The following is a 22485-nucleotide window of genomic DNA, read 5'->3' as shown; positions in this document are numbered from 1 at the left end:
CCCACTGCTACGCTTCCCTTCCCTTGGAATCCATTCCGTAACTCTTAATGACCATCGGTTATCTTCCCTCCTCATTATGTGTCCTGCCCATGCTCCCCCCCCCCCCCATTTCTTCTTATTGATTTCAACTAAGATATCATTAAGTCGCGTTTGTTCCCTCACCCAATCAGCTCTTTTATAACCCCTTAACGTTACACCTATCATTCTTCTTTCCATAGCTCGTTGCATCGTCCTCAATTTAAGTAGAACCCTTTTCGTAAGCCTCCAGGTTTCTGCCCCGTACGTGAGTACTGGTAAGACACCAGCTGTTATTAACTTTTCTCTTGAGGGATAATGGCAACGTGCTGTTCATGATCTGAGAATTCGTGCCAAACGCACCCCAGCCCAATCTTATTCTTCTGATTATTTCAGTCTCATGATCCGGATGCGAAGTCACTACTTGTCCTCAGAAGATGTATTCCCTTACCATTTCCAGTGCCTCACTACCTATCGTAAACTGCTGTTCTCTTCCGAGACTGTTAAACATTACTTTAGTTTTCTGCAGATTAATTTTTAGACCCACCCATCGGCTTTGCCTCTCCAGGTCAGTGAGCATGCATTGCAGTTGGTCCCCTGAGTTACTAAGCAAGGAAATATCATCAGCGAATCGCAAGTTACTAAGGTATTCTCCATTAACTCTTATCCCCAATCCCCAATTCTTCCCAATCCAGGTATCTGAATACTTCCTGTAAAGACGCTGTGAATAGCATTGGAGAGATCGTATCTCCCTGCCTGACGCCTTTCTTTATTGGAATTTTGTTGCTTTCTTTACGGAGGACTACGGTGGCTGTGGAGCCGCTATAGATATCTTTCAGTATTTTTACATACGGCTCGTCTACACCCTGATTCCACAATGCCTCCATGACTGCTGAGGTTTCGACTGAATCAAACGCTTTCTCGTAATCAATGAAAGCTATATATAAAGGTTGGTTATATACCGCACATTGTTCTATAACCTGATTGATAGTATGAATGTGGTCTATTGTTGAGTAGCCTTTACAGAATCCTGCCTGGTCCTTTGGTTTATGAAAGTCTAAGGTGTTCCTGATTCTATTTGCAATTACCTTAGTAAATATTTTGTAGGCAACGAACAGTAAGCTGATCGGTCTATAATTTTTCAAGTCTTTGGCGTCCCCTTTCTTATGGATTAGGATTATGTTAGCGTTTTTCCAAGATTCCGGTACGCTCGAAGTAATGAGGCATTGCGTATACAGGGTGGCTAGTTTCTCCAGAACAATCTGCCCACCATCCTTCAACAAATCTGCTGTTACCTGATCCTCCCCAGCTGCCTTCTCCCTTTGCATAGCTCCCAAGGCTTTCTTTACTTCTTCCGACGTTACCTGGGGGATATCGAATTCCTCTGAAATATTCTCTCGTCCATTATCGTCGTGGGTGCCACTGGTACTTTATAAATCTCTATAGAACTCCTCAGCCACTTGATCTATCTCATCCATATTAGTAATGATATTGCCGGCTTCGTCTCTTAACGCATACATCTGATTCTTGCCAATTCCTAGTTTCTTCTTCACTGCTTTTAGGCTTCCTCCGTGCATCCGCCTCGCGTGCAAGAGGTCCGTGTTTCGAATCCTGGTGCCGCGCAATCTTCCACCGGATAAAAAAAATCCTCGCGTTGATAAAATTTCATAAACAGGCCTGGAGTGTGGCCTGATTCCGGTGACTAGAACTGGTAACGCGCTCCCTCACCAGAGCAGGATTGTCCACTCTGGTGCAGTACTTGGCCACAACCTCCTATATGAACACAACAATCAAACCCCGGCCCTCAGTTCCCAGCAGCTGCGATGCAACTGACCAGGGCGGCGGTCAGACATGCAACGCAGCAGAGGGTGTTAAGAATCCCTGGCTCCGGACAGGCCGCCATTGGAACATAAACCTGGCAACGTTTAACGCCAGAACGTTATCTAGTGAGTCGAGTCTAGCAGTGCTATTGGAATAATTGGAGGGCAGTAAATAGGATATAATTGGGCTCAGTGAAGTTAGGAGGCCAAAAGAAGCATATACAGTGCTAAAAAGCGGGCACGTCCTGTGCTACCGGGGCTTATCGGAGAGACGAGAAGGAGGAGTCGGATTCCTGATTAATAAGAATATAGCTGGTAACATACAGGAATTCTATAGCATTAACGAGAGGGTGGGAGGTCTTGTTGTGAATCTTAATAAGAGGTACAAAATGAAGGTTGTACAGGTCTACGCCCCTACATCCAGTCACAAAGACCAGGAAGTCGAAAGCTTCCATGAAGACGTGGAATCCACCATGTGTAAAGTCAAAACAACATACCCTATGCTGATGGGCGACTTCAATGCCAAGGTAGGCAAGAAGCAGGCTGGAGACAAGGCAGTGGGGGAATGTGGCATAGGCACTAGGAATAGCAGGAGAGAGTTATTAGTAGAGTTCGCGGAACAGAATAATATGCGGATAATGAATACCTTCTTCCGCAAGCGGGATAGCCCAAAGTGGACGTGGAGGTGGCCGAACGGCGAGACAAGAAATAATAGACTTAATACTCTGGGCTAACCCGGGCATCATACAAGATGTTGACGTGTTCATGCCTGGTGCACTGCGGTGACCATAGGATGGTAAGAACTCGAATTATCCTAGACCTGAGGAGGGAACGGAAGAAACTGGTACATAAGAAGCCGATCAATGAGTTAGCGGTAAGAGGGAACATATAGGAATTCCAGATCAAGCTACAGAACAGGTATTCGGCTTTAACTCAGGAAGAGGACCTTAGTGTTGAAGCAATGAACGGCAATCTTGTGCGCATTATTAAGGAGTGTGCAATAGAAGTCGGTGGTAACTCCGTTAGACAGGATACCAGTAAGCTATCGCAGGAGACGAAAGATCTGATCAAGAAACGCCAATGTATGAAAGCCTCTAACCCTACAGCTAGCGTAGAACTGACAGAACTTTTGAAGTTAATCAACAAGCGTAAGACAGCTGACATAAGGAAGGATAATTTGGATAGAATTGAACATGCTCTCAGAGATCAAATAGTAAGAGAGAAAGCAAGGATTTGAGGAGAGAGACAGGAAAAGGCGACAGCTGATTTCGCCAGGATGGGTCAGTCCGAGGTTTCCGTCTACGTGAAGCCGAGGCCAAAGAGATGGGTTGTCTCCACCGGGGACCTTAAAGGTCCGAATACCCGACATCGACTCAACCTCCAGGATCCCCTTTTCACCGTATAGGGGCTAAGGTGCGCACGGCTACACGCGGGAAGGTGCAACCCTCATGTTCTCGGGTACGTGATGTCGCAAAGCACAAATACCTGCTTACGTAGACGCCCCTGCTCGGATTATAGTTACAGAATAGGTGCCGAGAGAAGGGAAGCGTAGTCGAGGACGGCAGAAAATTATTTGGTGTGATGACATTAAGAAATTTGTAGGTGCAAGTCAAGAACAGCTAGCGCAAAACATACATAGATGGAAATCACTGGAGACGCCTTCATTCTGGCAGTGAGAATAAAAATAGGCTACTGCTGATGCTCCTTTTAACCCGTTAAATTCTTTGGGTGCTTTACGCGCTTTCAGGGGCCTATCTATACATGTTTGTATCTAACCGTTTTCCCCCTAGTCAGTGGCCGAAAGGTCAGTTCATTGAGCGGCGTGCTGAGGTAACGGTTCAAGGCAAAGCGTCGGACCAACTGGGGTCACCAGGTATGTGCCAGTGCGCAACTACGTGCCGCTCTTCAACGGACCTCTTTCACGTCGACGTGAGTCACTGTAGATGCGGCACTGGGTAGGCCGCGCTCTTCGAAGAAGCTCCATTACGCCACCTTGGAGCACTAGGTGCGTGCCGCTCGGTCCATGCTAGTGATCAATGAACATCTTTGATAGGAATTTGGGTAGCTGGGTACGTTACAGCAGGTGAGTGGTTCTAATGAACGGATTTGGAGCCAACTAGGGCAACCAGGTATGTGGCACTGGGAATGTGCTGCTCTACAATGACGAAAAAGGTCTCTTAAATTTCTTCGGTGCAGAGCGGAATCAAACCGATGTCACGAGAGTTCCACAGGGACAGCAACATGACGCGTTAGAAGGCTGCGTAACAGACGCGCAGAGTATCTGCTGCTTTTCAAAAAGCCCCTTTCCTTCCACCGATTTAGCAAGCTGTGCCACGAATGCATCTGTTTATGTGTGGTTCTTTAATGAACCTGTTGCCTGCTGAGCCACTGAATATGTGCCACTGAGTGTGCGGCAAGCGAGGGAGCAATTTTTTGCGCTCGTAGGCACCGGCCTGCCACGCTCCTCGTCTGGAAGTGCACGCGCGGATTTGTCGGCCGTACCATTAGATGGCGCAGCTTTCCCTGAAAAAAAAAAACGCGATAGAGAAACCGGTTGCCACATGACGTATTTGACAGCGTTACCCAGGGACCGGCGCGCCATGCATTTCGGCGGCCACGCCCAGGCTTCGTAGCGGCAGCGCTACATGGCGCGGAGTGTTCTTAGGGACGAGCCTTAGAGGAGTCCCACTGCATTACATGCCTCATGCACATAACTTTTGACCGTGGCTCAGCTCCAATTTCTAATGCCCACAGCACGTGCGTGCGCGCGTGCGTGTGTGAGTGTGGTAGAGAAAGTTTCTTGATGGCTGGACATTTAAGCCTTTTGACAGACTTGCCGTGCTAATTCCGGTGTAACCTAATATAAGATACGGTCTTATACCTAAACAGAGTAACATGGCATGGAACGGGAGAAACGAAATAAGTTCAGGAAGCACTGATTACTAATACGCTTTTATTCCAAACAAGACAACAGATAAAAGTGCCAGAAAGAGATAGCAATGACAGAAGGAAGCACGCAAGCAGAATACAAGATATGCAAGTGAACGCACCGTCGCGTAATCGAACTCGACATAAAACCTGTGCGTATAACAAGGACTCTTACGTGCACGTTTAAAGTGCACGGTCTTATTAATGGAATAGTAGATAATATTGAAATGTTATCTTATTCTCTGCGGCCCGTTCACGGAAAATCTCACAGCACGAGCGTGTGCCACTGGGATAAAAGAGATACATAATCCTTAAATGTAGCTAGATATGCGTAGTGTTCATTGTGCGTACTCCTCCTCAGTGCCGTTGATCTGTCGACAAGGATCATACGTCGCTGTCATAATCGGAACATCACTGAGTCGACGTGTCACAGTGTGCGTACGCTTTAACAGATGCTTGTATTTTGCTATAGCTTTTCACGGGTGCATTGCATAAACTTGATTACTGCTCAAAGTTAAGGTTATGACTTGCGCAGCGCATAAACGTAAGCATTGTATGAGGTCGCACGCTGGCATACGATGAAAATAAAGTTAAATATAGGTGCCTCATTAAGTTGTATAAACTTTCATCTTGCTTCACTAAGATTGCAACATGAGTTGGACATGCATTACATATTGCCTGCAGGGCCGACAAGGTTTATACAATACAATATAATTTGATTCCTTCGGATACATACATACTCAATTACCCTTAAGCTCCTTGTTCCTAACAGTTAGGAAGCTAAATGGACGGGAGGAAATGTACGTGTATGAGGGGTAACGGTTGTGTAGGAGTAAGGATTGCTCGCAATAATCGTTGTGAATACCGTATCATAACTTGCCGATATCCTTCTCGTCCTGGTTCCCAATGTGGAACCTTTGATTCCGCGTTGCGCCGGCCGCGTTTCATGTAGCATGGGCGAAATGGAAAACGCGCATCTGATACAATTAGTGACTTTAGCCAAACAAAAGCTACACGTCGGCGAAATCATTACTCGCCACCACTACGGCGTGCCTCACTGTGGAGGTGTTCCTTCCCCTACGGTAAGCTACATCAATTGTGCAATGGCTGCAGCTGAGAAGGATATTTTATTCAGGCAGCGCGAGGCAAACACAAAATATTCATGGGAATGCGCTTTGAACATGGCAAACGAAAAACGAAGAGTGGGCGGGACATGTCCGCGCACGTTGGTACTCGAAGCACGAGGACGCATCGTGAACAGAAGGAAAGCATGAGGAATCACTATGCAGGGGAGACGCAAGACATTGCGCTGCAAATTCGCCGTAGTGTTTTCTTTGGACTCCGAAACCTTTTCAGGCATCGGGCGAGCCTTGATTACGCTGCCCTTCTTGCCGAGACGTCAACGCGGATGCGATCGAGTCTTCGCTCTTGGAATTCTTACGCCACGAGCGGACCGGAGGTCGGACTGGAGCAGGTTGCGAAATGGCATTAGGGACCTAGTTTGTATGGTCTCCTTCCTTTTGTGTGTGTGTGTCTACTGCACGGCAGCTTCTGTTAGCTTGAAACACGCTTCTATAAAACACAGAAGTATAAATACCTGTAGAACGCTAGTGTTCCATAATATTCACAGAAAGGTCACATCGTCGAAAAGAGTCCGGCTTCTAGTAATAGCAGACGTACACAGATAGAACAATTTTTTTTTTCACATTGCAGAACAAGGGCGCTATAACATAAAGCTATTCCAAACTTTTCTATTCCAATGCTGCTATAAATCCACCGGGAGTGGTGAAAAAGTTTTTTGCACCACCCCCACTTCGTCTATCACGCGATGTCACGAAAACCACGATATTTCCCCACCTGATACGACTTCTACACACTGATTGTGCATGATTAGACCGAGCAAAAAGGTAATTATTTCTCATTCGACGCCTTTCCGCCATTAGCCCTGTGCTATTGGTCAAAAGTTTTCGGGCTGCACACACTTCGCCTGTTTGTCACGCAATGTCACAAAACCTTGACAATTCACCACGTGAAAGGGAGGTGTAAGCGTTAAAGATGCACTAATATGCCGAAAAAAACTCAATTTTTTTTCTGAATAGCCGAAGACTGAAGAAGATGGCTGCCTCCTGTCACTCAGGCTCTTTGTACTCGCACTTGCCGGAGCGGAGAGCATGGGATTATTTGCGTATAGAAAAGCTTTTTCGTGGTTGTGTACGATATCGAGCACTTTCGGGACATTTTCAACTCCCTGCCAACTCTTCTTTGTGGAGGGTCCGTTTTAGAGGCATTCTTAACCTTCCGTTGCATGCCGCCGCGATTTTCGACCAGCCATCTCAAACTAAGTAAGGGAAAACAGACCAATCGCAGACACCGCCACCAGCGTTTTCATCCGGTTAACTATTTTCAGTGCGCTGGCTCGGCCATAGCGAAACCCTCTCCACATGAGCATGCCATTCGCCTCTTCGTAGCCAATTATATAAAAAAACCGTTCAATGCAGGCGATGGTATTAGTTTTGAAAGCACACAAAAGCGACTTCCCATAAATGAGGAGAGCGTTTCATTGTGCTCCTCAGGCAACGCCGCGGGTCACCGCCCGGTGCTTGCGTCGGCGGTTACGCAAGTTTGACGTCCGGAGATTGGAATAAAAACATATTGGGATAGTTTTATGCTACTGGGCCCCAAGTGTTACGAATTAGGAAAGGAAAAACAAGACATTTTAACTATATATTCTGCCACAGCGAATTCACAAAAGCTTGTCAAAGAGAAAAGGCTGCAAAAAAAGTAGCTTGCTCTTTTTTTGCATTCATGAGTACTTGAATCCTGTTTTTAATTACTGGCATTTAAGGAGAGGTTGGTGCCTATATGCCTGTCCGACTATTCCTCTCCTATTTTAATTGTGTTCCTAATAGTCATAGCTGAAATAACCCAACAAAGGTGGACATCACCCTGCGCAACATATGAACCTTCATACAACATAAACATTCAAACTATATAAGCATTAACAATATAATAATATGCTATGATAGTTGCAAATGAGTTCTCCCTCGAATGTTACATTCCAAGCGATACACTAGCACAATAGGGCGCAGCAGCCATAAAAGCATGAAAACCAAAGGAAACATGTAAACAAGAATGTCTGCTCTATGAAAAGAAGAAAAACAAGGATACCAGCCGCTATATTAAGAATAAAGAAAGGAGTAGTTTGATGCAGGGAGACGTAGCCTTGCAAAAGTTGCCGACAATTGCTCCGCCTGAATGCCACCTATCAACCACGATGCGGTCTGCAATACTTTGCAATCCAACTACGAACAGCACAACACCAGATATGAAAAACAGGTTGACACGGGCTCTAGTACGTTGCGCGCTTTCCAAACCACGACTACCCACACGGCTCACGATTCACTTCCCAACCCTGTTTAACGGATAAATTTTAGGAGCAACCGAAGCACCTGCCTTCTAAATATCCAATGTTCCCGCACGAACAAAATATCGCTCGCACCTGTGTGTGGTGCCGTCGTGCGTATGAGTTCATCTAATTATTTCTTACTCTCTGCTTCAAATTTAGGACACTTTAGCATCTAATGTTTAGCGTCATCAAGAGCGTGAGAGTGCACACACGACGTTGGTGGGCCACGTTCTGTTTTGCGCCGCCAAGCTGGAGTTTGCGCTGTGCGGGTCCGATATACGAGAGCGGCATCAGTTCTGATAAGTCCTTTAATCACGCAAGATTGATGCGGTGGAGGCCACAAAGAACGGCAGCGGCTTCAGACGGCCTTCCTCATGTCTCTTTTTGCGTCCCAGGGAGACTTCCTCGTTGGCTGGAATTACCGCGTCATGCGCGCAGGACTGTTAAAAAAATTACACTACGTGGGGTTCTACGTGAAAAAACCACGATGTCGTTAAGGAAAACGTCGTAGCGGGGACTCCCGATTCATTTTGACCATCTGTGGTGGTTCTTTAACGTGACCTAAATCTAAGTACACGGGTGTTTTTTGCAGTTCGCCCCCATCGAAATGCGGCCGACGTGGCCAAGATTTCATCCCGCGCCCTCGTGTTAGCAGTGACCATGGCGGGTGCGCACAAGACAAGGCAGGCATGATTCAGTGGCCTCCTTGCCTGCAACGACGTTATAGGGAGGGACTCACTGAAACACGACAGTTAATCCGACATTACGTAATTCTTTAACAGTAGGTAGTGCTTGCCGAATGCACTTGTCAATGGAAAACGCTCGCAGTAACAGTTAATTGCAGCGCTACCTTGCTCCTTGAAAAGAGAACTACAGGCTGAGGCTGACAGCAATTCAGGATCCTCAGGGCTGCGGCAACGGCGACACTTTCAAATGTGTAGAAGACACGACGCGGTCAAGTGTGGCAGCCCATGTTACTTCGAGAGTCGGTATCATCTACGCCGCTGCACTAGCTCTATTCTCTGTCAATAGGGTCCATCGGTGTACAACTGGAAATGTCTGTCACATTCTGCCGAAGTTTTCTACCCCCAAAGATGTTGGCTGTGCTACAGTTGTAAGGCCCTTGGTTAAAATATGCCGAATGTTAAGTTGACATTCCATACTCTTTGATGGTCAATGTTTCAGTAAATTACAGGCCAAGTACGCGAAGTGTGTTGAGTGCCAGAACGACGCGAGATTCCCTCCACCTCCGAAGCCTCTGGAAAAGCGCTCTGCCCACCTAAGTCTAACTGAGGTGGCATATTTGCAAGAGCAGATATAGAATGCAAAGAGATGCAGAGACGACGGCTGTGATTCGTGCAAAACATTGTCGCCAGCAGCTGTTTTGGCACCCCAGTGCTGTCCTTTCCGCTGTAGAGACTCCTATCGATCGTACTGAGACTTTGATGGCGATATTAGCCATAACTGGAAAAACACGCGATTAACCACCAGTGCCGATTATAACTTGAGCGTCGACTGTCCCAGCGTGCACCGGCTACCCTTTGCACCGCATTAAACCGCGGTACGAGCGTCGAAACAACGGTGTCTACAGCTCAACTCCAGCAGAACTATGCAAAGAAATCTTACCTGATTTGCTTGACGAATGAACGTGCTTCCGAGGCTAGCCTTCGTCCACGTTATTCTTAGCCGCAACCCAGAGAACCGTATAAAGTACGACTTATCTGCCGAAATGGCTAATACTTCCGATCAAAGGTAGGCTAGCGCAGACACTGCTTTCTGTTGATGGAACGGATGATTATCTGATTTTTTTTTCTTTTCGTTATCTATGATTTATGCATGAACTATTTCGCCTGCAGCAATGTGTTACAATAATTCCAATCACCATGGACCCAATAGGTATTCTACCTGTGGTCGTCTATCCAAAGTATATTGCTTTTGCCGAACGCCTTTTATAGGGAGTGTAACAAAATGTACTCTATATCTTCGTCAGCCTCTTAACAGGGGCATGCACAGCTGTCAGTGTTTCATGCATTATACAAGAAGCTTTTGGTGTAGGCTATGCCTAGCTGTATTGCGTGATTTGCAGTTTCAACAAAACGGTTGCTTTTAATTGCTATGCTAGATTGTATGCCAATGTCAATGACATGTAACAGGAACTTCCATTTCACCATTTAAGAAACAATTTTCCATGGGCAGGCAACACATAATTTGTTTAGGAAACAATGCGCATCATTCGCCGCTAGGAGTAGCAGTGACAACTCATTCTTTTGGTTTAGACACGCGCGCCGTCTGATCAGCTGTGACGTTCACACTAATTTCGCAGTGGCCTGGTATCCACTGGAAAACTACGGAATGTTGAAACCCCTTTACTAATGCGTAATAGCCTTCTGAAACTTCTATAAGAATGTGCAGCTCACTTTCTCTGAGCTGATTTTTATGCACAACAAAGAGGTTAGCGAATCTAAGAAAGCTACCAAGCAACGGAGTTCTGACTGCACACATATGAAGCGCATAGCAGACAGTATTGCATAAGCTGTCAGGTTGTAGATATTGTGCATTGACACAGGTTATAGGCCCTTCTCCCTTGGCAGTTTATTATAAAGAACGTCGATGGGTACAGACGTGAACGCAATTACCGTATATAGTGTAGAGATGTGACGAAGGTTATTGTCCTACTGCTATTACGGACATGTCACACGAGCTATACCAGGAATCGAAGTGAAGATATGAGAGATTGTGAGTAGCAATAGCAAATGCAAAACGCCGGCCAGGCCTGTATTCGCTTACAGGGAGAACATTTCAGCGCTGTACTACAACCTCATACAGGCATGACACGTTTTGATACCGAACAGTGATGGCAAGTCATCGTAAATGTTATTGCTTGAGTACTGGAGAGGAGCGAGCAGTGTGCACTGCTTTGAGAAAGATGACGACGACAAGTTTGGTCGGAGCCTTGTACTTTCATTGCCTGAGCTGTGTGAGCTGCGGTGGTCCATTCTCCGATAGCTTAATTAATTACACCAGAACACTTCTTGACACTTGAAAGAATGACTCACGAGACTCTGAAATTATCAAAGCACTTGAAGAGGCACGAGGTTACGCCCAGCCATGTGCGAGGCATTCTGGGTAGTAGTCATTGCAAAGTTTCTTCTAAATTATGCGATAGTGAATGCAGAACAGGAACAAAATGTGGTCTATTGATCCAAATGCGAATTCTTATTGCAGATGATGTTGCGCTATTTTGTCTCACCCATGCAAATTGACGAAGAATGTTCATAAAATTGACACGTGTATTTCAGTTCAGTGTGTACTTCAGCAGTTCACTTTGTGCTCTAGCGATTTCGTCAGTGAAGCCCGTGACAACCGCCCGTCAAGTACAAGGCCCAAGAGCTTGTATTGTCGTAGACGCTGCAACACTGAGGGAATAAACAAATAGGAGAGGCTCTGACGTCACTCTTTTTACGCCGGACGTGCGCCCGTCTTGGTGTGCCATCTGCCTTTGTGCTCCAAATCAACTCGCCGGAGCAGATAGGCGCGAGCTTTAAAGTTGCATGGCTACGAACCGTCGGAAGTGTGTGCTGCCAATGCGCTTCAGGACAAAGCTGTCAAACCTATGTAACAGTTTTAATGAAGCAGACGTGCTACTGTGCTTTTGCCGAGGAACGTTGATGAACACGACGAAGACCCGTACCGTGATTACATGAATGTGTCTGTCGCTGAATGTGGAAAGAAAACACGGGGAAGGTTGGAGGTAGAAACTCAAGAAGCTGCGCAAAACGAGAAAAAAAAGTGAAAGTCGGAGTTAACGTTAACAAGAGAACTTATCTTTTTCAATGTGACATATGCTTTCCTCGGCACGGTGTATACAGGTGCGGTTCTTCTGAAGGGGAGAAGGGGATAAGGCGGGTGGGCGAGCCAACGAACGAGGGTGTGTTAGCAGCGAGGGTGTTGAATTGAAAAGATAGGTGTGGTATTTAACGTCGGCGAAGGAATGTGAGTAACGTCGTGTGTCAGCTGGTCCACGTGTCAATGTACGTTCCTTTATTCGTATAAGGCGCCTGGACGACGAGTGTGGGGGGCGGGGGGGTTCATATTTGCTCGGTTAGAGATGAGTGAACTAGCGTCTCTCTGAAACAGAGAATAAAAGTAGGGACAGAAAGTGATGCTCAACCAAAAATATATATAAATAAAAACGAAAAATACAAAAAATAAGAAGAACTGAGCAACCCGATTAGAAATAAAAAGTTAGGTGCTGTTGTGTATAACATAAAATTTAGCATAGCAAATAGATTCTAAAGCTCCCTTTGAAACGTTTATGCCTATAGTTTGCAGTGTCTAGAACTTATCAGTGAAGCATAATTCTCTGTATTTTTGTCTCGAGCAGAACAGGAATTTGTCTGCAGGATGTAGTATTTATAAATTCATCAGAGTTATGATCTGGTTGATTGAAATGCTCGGCAAGGGTTTGGCAATCATTTAGCTGTGTCTGTGCGATCTCCTCTTAACCCGACGTTCACTGATTGTCCCATTTCGCCGATATATTGTTTCTTGCGGAAGGGACATTCCAGCATATAAATTACATCGGAACTAGTGCAAGCAGAGATAGTTTTCACTTCGGGTGTACAGCTATCAGCGGTCTGCATTCTCGACCATTTTCTGACGGATAGACCGGATCTCATGCTCTGAGCTAAAGTCATTCCGGGAATTAGTAATCACAGAGCCTTACATACTGAAATGAAGTTTGCCTATACGAAAATATCGGTGGCGTGCGACAAGTTTCTATGTATAGGAAAAGGTAATAAATCGGTGAGAAATGCAGCTTTGGATGCATACTTTCAGACTTTTGAAACGCATTGGCACTTTTGCAACATTGACGAGCTTTGGGTACTTCTTAAGAATATAATATTTCGCCTTGGAATTAGTTTTGGCCCACGGTAGATAATGACACAAAAATGACGTCGCAATAAGCCATGATTTACAAAATAATTGCGTAAACTGACATAGTGCCAGAACAGATTGTATCAAGCGTTCAAACGAATGCATCGTTAAGAAATGTCAGTAGACTGAAAACAATCACTGGTGACGCAAAACTTGCAACTGAACGTGCTAAGTACGCTTTTGTCATTTTTTTCCTGGGTGTGACAAAATACAAAAGGGCTTTACATAATTGACAAAAAAATGGAAATGACACTGTTTCTATTGCAGCTGTAGTTATAGATAACGTCATCATTGCGGAACCAGCGAAAAATGAGTGGTTTGTCACATATTTTAAATCAGTATTTTCACCCCCACAAACCAACACCATACTCGACAAGCCTACTCTGCGCGAAGTACCAGTCATGCTGGAAATTTTCATTGATGGTCATGGAGTTGAAGAGTTGCTGATGCTATTAGATGCATCAAAGCTATTGACTCCTGAAATCTTGTGCAGTCGGTATCTCCATATTTAAAGATTATTTCTCGAAATCGCTAAACCATGGGTGTATTCTTATTGATTAAAAAAAAGCTTCCACCGTGCCTATTTCGAAATTAGGCCCTCAGAATACATTATCAACTACCGTACACTATCTCAAACATGTGTTTATTTAAAGATCTTAGAGCATCTCTCATAATCATTCATTATGCAGTATAGTAACAACATTCACTGCTCAACTAGAGCGAACGTGGCTATCGGCGATAATGTTCCTGCGTTTCACAATTAACCTAATGTTTTCAAGACTGGATGATTTTGCTTTTCAGGTAACACTCTTACATGAGTATTCGTTTTTTTTTGTTTTAACAAAGCTTTCGAATACCTCACGTTTTATCAATAGAAAATTTGTCTAGTTACTACGTTGATCTACTGGCTGTCTCTTAGATTGCCGGCCGCGTACGTGCATCAGAGACAGCAGAATTTCGTTGAGGGGTCACAATCAGGTACTACTGATGTTTCATCAGGAGTACCACGAGCTATTTCTTATGCACATCAACGGCTTTACTACTCAGGTAACATAATGTATATCTGAAGAAGAGTGAAGTACCTCATATAGAAAAGCATGGAATAATGATGATTGCCGTATTCTACAAAATGCCTTAGACGCCGCATACTTATTATGGATAAAATGGGGTATGTAAATAAAAGTTGAAAAAGAAAACAGTGTGTATGAAGCTTTCGCGCAACGTTTTACAAAAGAATTCGTGTTACTACATATAACTGAGCGCATTCTGGAGCCCTGACGAACAAATAGGACGCGACGAGCGGTGTTCATGTTATAGTGTCTAGTTCAGTATTACAGACAGCTACTAAGTACAAATACCTATGAGTCTAATTGGCAAATTCATTGCCTTGTATAGGGCGTGTTGATTATATAGCCTCAAGAGCTTCGTAATCACTAGTATCTTTGCGCTGAAACGCACGGAAATGTGCGCAGTACACTCGCGAACTGTTGAACAAATCAAAGGTACGACTGGTATTGGAATGGGTGCCCGCAGTATGAGACCCTCCGCTTGCCCTCGATAAAAATAAACGCGAAAAATTCAATACTCAAAACTCAAAGTGATAAGTCAAGTGTGGCCATGCTTGATAAAGCTACCTTGTTTGATTGACGTAAATTGTAGAGCACCACATCCGAATACACGCGAGTTTAAAATGTGCATTAGACCTCTTTTTTTGTTTCTGGAATATTTATCGATACAACTAAGTGCGTAGTGACACCTGGTGTCTCCGGCCACCAGGCCGTTCTCCTGATTATCAATTGCTTTCAGATACACCTTATAAAATTCTTCTGAGATGAGGATGTCCCCATTGCTGATGTTCCTTCCATAAATATTTTACATTTTATAATAATACTGCCAGTGTTCGAGAACTTTGAGACTAGTTTAAAGGCATGGTCCGCGAATGTATTGAATCTCGTGTGCTGGTTATTGTCAAAAAGGAAACGAAAACCCATGGATTTCTCGGGCGAATCTACAGGTAAAAAGACAGCTGAAGCGCAAGAAAAAAATCATTTTCGTCCTGAATTGCAACAGGATATCACTTTCCTTAGTTCTCTGCTAAAGAAGCATACGTTGATTGACAAACATCGTTATTTTATTAAGACTTACACAAGCTAATATCAGTCTCCCGAGAAATTCTGGAGTTTGGTTTCCCCAACGTCAAGGACCCGCGATCACTTCGAAATCAATGGGCTTATGGTCAGGGACGCACACGCAGTATCTAATGTCTTCGATGAACATTTTTATTCCTTATTTACCAACTACCATATTATCTTTCTAGAATTCGAAGCCTCACTGCCGCCTTTGGAGGACGTTATCATTAGGGAGCACGGTACTTAACTATGCTGCTTAACCTCTATGTGAAGAAATCACCTGGTCTGAACAAAATACCTAATGCCTTAATGAAAATATATGCGCAAGGGACATCTCATATTTGTGTCTTATATTTACAAGGTCCGTATCTGAAAGTGAAATTCAGACAGACAGGGGTGCTGCGAGAATGAAGCCGCTTCGCAAAAGTGGAGACAAGTGATTGATCAAGAACTGCCAACCAACCTAATATCGACTGTTTTTAAACTACTGGACTACATAATTCGCAATCACATATCAAGCTTCCTCAAATCTAGCATTTTTGTTTACTAAACGTCAGCATGAATTCCGGAGATGCTAGTCCACTTGTACATAGATAGTAGAAACTGTACATAACTTTGCGTCTTTAGTTAATAATAGAACGGGGATCGACGCAATATCTTTCGGGTTTCTTGAAAGCTTTCTACAGACTCACTCTCGAAAAGTTGGTTTAAGAATGAGACACAATAAGTCATAACAAACAATTAGTAATGTGGACTCCAGCCTACCTTTTATACCGAGAAGAATCAGTTTTCTTAGTGATCATTGTTCTGATAGGTTTGCAGTTCACTCTGACGTCCCTCGGGGCTCTGTTCTTGGGCCTCTGTTGTTTTAATACATACTAATAACGCTGTCCCTAAAATGCCTGGGAAAACTATACTTCACCCTGACGACTGTGTCCATTATACCGAATTAAGACGTTTCCTAGATCAGCTAATTCTGAATAGCGCGTTTCAAAAAGTTTCTACAAGGTGTGAATCATGGCGAATGTTCACCAACTTAGAAAAAGGTGCACTAATGAAGGGCACTCACTAAAATAGCATGTTACCATTTGATTAGAATACTTATAGTGTGACACTTACAGAAGCAACAGAACATAAATGCATTGGCCTCTGGGGCACTAGCACTTTTACCTGGAATACATTTATTGGTTTTATTACATGTAACGCTTTTCGTAAATTGTTTTTCTGAAGACATACATTGCGATTGTCCGTTCCATCTGTGCGCCTCCTAGCTTGCAAATGTATTGTGTTGCGTACTTTACGTTTGGGATCGTTCAATAAGACTAACAAGGGCTGAAAGGCGGGCTCCTCAATAAATATCTAACAATTACTGACGCACATAAGTGACACATCATTGAATCAAAGCTGTACTGCCGACAATAACTGAGCGAAATCGTTCTGCACGACTTCAATGCGTGCACCAATTAATTAAAGGACACTAAAGAAGTGAACTCACCGGTTACTTCTCTTTTCCTCTGGGATGCGACTCGACAACGACAACAGCTCCTTATTGCGTCCGTAATAACTGCTTTAAGTACTCATTCTTTCCACGAAGTATTACCCCTCGGAATAAACTCAGTAACAATGAAGTGTTGCAGCCGTCACTGACGTTCGCGCGACATATTACCTAGTGTGTGCTACTGCATTTTGTCAGTTTATTGTTATATGGTAAATTACAGCGAAAGGTGTATATGGCTAACCTTCTGTACTGTTTTCGGCTTCCGTCAACAGAAAAAAATAATCATGTGGGCCGATCCTGGTGATTGTGTAGAAAGGGGCCAAGGTTCATGTCAAGTACGCCTGTGGGCTCGGGATCCTGTAACGCGCCCTTGAAGTATTCGTGTCACACGTGGGACCGAAAGAGATCCCAGGCACACGGGTAAGAACCGATTTTGTTGAAAAAAAGTTTCGTACAAATTTTTCAAAAAGTGCTTTAAAAATTCTCGGCGCCAACCGCGCAAGCGCGCTAGTGCCACTGCTCCCGTCTTCGTCCTCGTCGTCTTCCACAGGTGGCTCCGTTGCCACTCATCATTCCAGCGTTCAATTCTCTCCGGTCGTCGTAATTGTAAGGCCGTGTCTAGGATGTATGAGCCATTGATTAAGGGGACTCATTGATTAAGGGGGTGTGAACCATTCAATTGCTGCGTTATCGATGGGGCGAACACGTATAGTTCGTACACCCGAAGAACAGCATGCATACGAGGATCGCCGGAGGGAGCAGCAACGAGAATGTCAACGGCGCCGGCACGAACCGACAACCGACAAATAACGCTCCCGCAGTGCTGGAAAAAAACGACAATCGCGTGCCCGGGCACCTCCTCACTAGCAACCACGCCAGACTCGCAACGCAATACGGCGGCAGAAATACGGGATGGACCGATTGAACGACTTCAAAGGTGCGGACGCCAAGTTCCGACGAGGCATTCTGGATAAACATTTCGGATTTAGTTGCAGAGTGTGCGGCCGTCTGTAGTTCGAGGACCGACAGTCTGTCATTACTAAATCATCAAACACATCCGCTCCCATCACCAGACACTTCAAACAAATGACAACCACTTCACTCTGCGAAGATGGAATGGCAGCGAGAGAAATTTGCTTTACGTTTGAGACCTTTGACGGTCGTCAGCTTTCGCTGCCATTCCATCTTTACAGAGTGGAACGGTTGTACATTTTTATTTTTGTTGTTTGACATGTTGCTCATTTGTTGTATTTCTGATGCTGCAGAACTTCAACCCGCACCTTTATTTAATTTTTTTGTTTACGCTTTGCTTTCTTTGGCAAACTGCTAGCTTCTTTTCTCCCCCTGCTGTATTCCTGATGTCGGGGTTGGAGTATCAGTAAATAAAAATTTTTAAAATCAAGAAAAGATAGCCGTCCAGTATGTCCTAGTTAAGAAAACTGTTCGGAAAGAAATTGAGCAGGCCATATTTAAAGGAACTAATAAACTGGTAACCGCTCCAACATAGAAGGCCTCACTAAAAAGTAAAATTTTTGTATAGTACTTGTGCCTCACAAAGCGGCATCCGACGAGCACAATACATTTTTCCTTGTTATTTTATTTCTGTACGACTTTATCCCTAACATAAGATTTGACAATTCAAACGTCGGACAATGACCTTTGCTGGCTCAATTTCCCCGCGAACAATACGGCAGGTAAGTAGGTGATCTTCAGATGTGGCGATGACCACTGCTTAAGAATCGTTTTTACTTCTTTACATGGCCCGCATGTTCTCCTGTAACGCGATGCCAGGTGTACGAACTCTTTTCAGAGGCTTCACAGTTGTGCCATCTTCTAGTCTTTTGTTCTACTTCGGTTTTACTTATTTAGCGATGAATCGCGTGTTTCCTTTCTGCGCGAGAGTTTGCCACCGTAAAATATGTTCTTTATTTTTTGAGCTTCTTTCACACTGTGTTTATGGGGTCTTTTTACGCAAGATATCCTGAACGAGTTAATGTGCTTGCGTTTCTCCTTATTCGTGCGCTCTAAGTACGCCTCGAAGTGGGTGCGCTCTAAACAGTTATGTATGTTATCACCACGTGTCATGTCTACCTACTTTAACGTCCTATGTTTGTAAACGCCCCACTTTATTGCCAATAGGTGCTATGGGAAGATCACAAATAATTAATAAAAAAATATTTACACTTCCTTTAGCGCTGTCTTTTAAGGCAGTTTTGCAGTGAACTTGTATTGAATAAAACGCCAGAATAGAAGTTAATATGCATAATTATATTACTTTTAGCCGTCTAAAGGGAAGACGGGCTTGTATGATAGCGTACCATGCTAATTTGCATAATAATATAAGTATAACATAAGTAGCGAAAGCAATAGGGACCTACCGTGTTACACGAAGTTGCCGTTATTGCGCGCGTGAGAAACGCTGTTCCCCTTAACTCGATTCCGCTGATTTCCACAGCAACGCTGGTGTTGAAATTCAGCATTCGAGAGTCGTTCAGAAGAAAGAAGGGCATGTTGCCTTTTTTATTCATTTCTCGGCGTTTGAAGGCCGGCCTCTGATCAATATGGTTTTGCGACGCAGTCACCTCAGTAAAAAAAATTAGTAAATAAAAAACATCGGATGCTGAAGTCTCCGTTGCATACAACGTATCACGCTCTGTGCTCGGATTAATCCGTGGACACGGCCAGCATAACCCGCGAACCGAGCAGTAAACAGTGTCAATGGAACACCCCGGCATTGCTCACTCACTTCCATCTTTCTCTATACGCAAAATGAGGAAAAAAAGGGGGCGATGGCAAAAAGAGAGACTTTGCACAAGTACGCAACAACAAATGTTGCAACCTCACCCAACAGACGATGCAGCCACAGCGAGTAATAGTGATGTTCGACGGCTGTTGCTAGATTCGTCATTCGTGTTGGCAGCGCAACATAGGCAAGGCATAAATTGAAGACGCAAGCACTGCAAGCGTCTGTTGTGTCTGCCTCTTCACTTTACGTTTCATTCATACAGCGCTGGTAACACAAACCAAGAAGCAGCAGCAGAGGCAGTTCTGGGATCATTGTGTTCGTTGGGCCGTATCTTTTAGCGCCCAATAGGGTGCCGAAAACGCTCTAAATCTCGCTTTAAATCTGCTGCGGATGACAACGGCATTTTCCCTGTGCTGTTTACTGACTGGCTGTTGGACCGAGCTTAATGAGTTGAACATGACTTTGACCCCAATGAACCAAAGCATTCAAGCAAGCAATGCTACGATAGAGCACGTTATGGTTTTTCTACAATATTGCCGTAATTCTACGCTTCGGGATGAACTGCGTACAAGTCTTTAGGTCACACGAGCTAGTTCTATAAAAAAAAACGAAGAAAGAGTTCACTATAAACGCTAAGGTAAATAATTATATTGCATTTAAGTTTGCGCCTCAGTAATACAAGGGCAGTAGTGAATTGAGCACTTTGCGCGCTGTCGTATCTGTTGGCTCCTACAGGCGATGTCGCTTTTAACTATCACAATTCCCGCAACACTGACGGTCGGAAAGAAGTCGATCAATTTATTTGGAAAGAATCAACAGAGTAGACGGCTAAACTGTTTGCACTTCTCACCGAAAGAGAAAATCGCATTACTGGTTTTTCACGCTGTTACCATCATGAATGCTTACCAACTTGCCCACCTTGATAATTTAATGGTAAATAGATTCTGCCGGTAAAATCATAAAAATTGTGCACTTATGATGTCGAAGCATGAAGCGCTCTTGTTACATTTGATGCCATCAAAAGCATATAACGACAATTGCTTAGACGAAAAATGGGCAAAGCGGGAAATCGTTCGGCTATTGTCTTAACGCAGTTGGTACGTTTTGCAAGTTCTCAGAAATTTGGAGAAGAATTGACAAAGCTTCTCACTATAAAATGTTCTTCGCCACGGTCCAGTATCTTTATGCAACCTGTCCAGTGCCACGATTGGCCGGAATTCTTTTACGAGCCGTTGTACAGTAAGCACGTTAAGTGAATACGGGCTTATGGCTTTTGTAAAATTAAACCGTGCACTTGGCGGAGCGCAGTGTTTTTGGTGCTTACATTAAGTGCTTAATAATGTAGATTGCGGCTCTGGTTCACGTTAGCAACCGTGCAAATGGCTTAAAACGTCTTCTCATTAGAGATCTCTTTGCTACGTAGACTGCAAACCCGATTCCTTCAGCGGGCTCCCACATGCTTTAGCACACGGTCTCCCTGCTGTCTTCCTAAATGTGTATACTTACGGCGTGATGCTGACTATGTCTCCTACGTACATGAAACATCAGTACGGGGCGCTGCGATTTTTACGCCGTCGTATCTGTACAATTGTAGCCTTTTTAGTGTTTCCACGATCAGAATCTTTTGGCTGATCGTGAAAAAAGATGCCTGGATAATATTCCTCCACAAATGCACCACCAACAGAAAGCCTTCTCCGTGTTCGTAGCAAATGGTGTATTCAGCAGGCGGCCTGCCAGACCAATGTAGTTTAAGCTTTCCGACGGACGATAACTGGATGGGTAAAATTCTAATGTTAGTGGCTTTCCTGGGTCATAATTTGTTACTCCATCATTTTCTACAATATATAGCAGACAATGCGAAATGAACTCGTTGGGATAACTTGGCTCAGAAAATTTACAATGCTGACACTATTAGGTAATTCAAGAAAAAAAATAAAAGAAATGCCACGCAGTATACTCGAGAGTAGCGCCAAAATCACGGAGAATACAGTGAACGTTACAGTTACCTTACATTGATTGCGACGCTATCGTACTACCACGAACATTGAAGATTAGATGTTCTCGTGATGCGTATTTCGGCTGGAAGTCCTGAGCACTCACTCTTCATCGCCACGTAATGTGGCTAGGATACGAATGCGGCACTGCCTCTTGGCGTGTTCGCGCCTTAACTTTAGGAGCACGGTTGCCACTTTTTCAAAGTGCTCTTACAGCTTGATTCGCAAAGAACAAAATGACTTTTCGCCTAATCAAACATTACGTAAAAGAAACGAAGCAACATGAGGCCGTGGTTGACACGTAGTACAAAACCTGCTATCTTTGTTCTCCGCAGCACTTAACTCTGCGGCGTCAGCGCAGTCGCGCAATTTGCGTGCAACTTAGTTCTGGCGCTTCAAGCCGGGCTCTCAAAGTGTTGGTGGAGTGCTTTTCGAACACTTGCCGCGAAGGGCACCTTTCAGGCACTCACCTTGTCCGTCAGCTCAGAAGTTCCTAGCGTCCGCTAGATGAGGCGGCGACTGCAGCCATCGAGCACGCCCGAGGCTCTGATAGCGGAGGAGCGCTGCGGAAGAACCGCTCCCGAATGTGGGGAGGAGGCGCCAGGGAGGAGGTTGGAAGACGGGAAGAAGCGAAGGGAGCGGCGGTGCGCAAACCGAGCAAGAAGACTATAGCGCAGAGTATGGCTAGCGCCACCATTTTGTTTCCTCTGTTGTTGTCCATTCTCGCTGATACGCACTGCATTCGATTCAACCTAAGCAATTTTCGTTTAGAGGAGACACAAAGTACGAGTATGCCCACTGAGCCGTATACTTCACTCTACTATGAAGGTAACTCTGGTTATCAACTAACGGCTGTGTGGGTATCCCTAATTAATGTCCCGGTCTAAGGAAAGAAATGGGCATCCCAAAAAAGAAAAGAAAGGAAGTTGCAATGACAAGTGCAGTCTCTCCTACAGTTCAAAGCGTAAACAACCACCGTACATAGGCAATGGTAAATCGAATAAAACTGCG

General features: G+C 44.5%; 1 protein-coding gene across 1 annotated transcript in view; it reads right to left on the bottom strand.

Moving 5' to 3' along the window:
- LOC142573128 (uncharacterized) overlaps positions 1-22037 on the bottom strand; it is a 174452-nt gene extending 152415 nt beyond the window's left edge. The window contains exon 1 of the mRNA XM_075682653.1: positions 21945-22037. The gene's annotated coding sequence lies outside the window, so the exon portion shown is untranslated. The remainder of the gene's footprint in view (positions 1-21944) is intronic.
- Positions 22038-22485: the final 448 nt, after the last annotated feature.

Source organism: Dermacentor variabilis, chromosome 2, assembly GCF_050947875.1.
Source record: "Dermacentor variabilis isolate Ectoservices chromosome 2, ASM5094787v1, whole genome shotgun sequence".
NCBI lineage: Eukaryota > Metazoa > Arthropoda > Arachnida > Ixodida > Ixodidae > Dermacentor > Dermacentor variabilis.
Note: the sequence above shows the minus strand (reverse complement) of the source record. Positions and strands in the feature narration are given on the sequence as shown.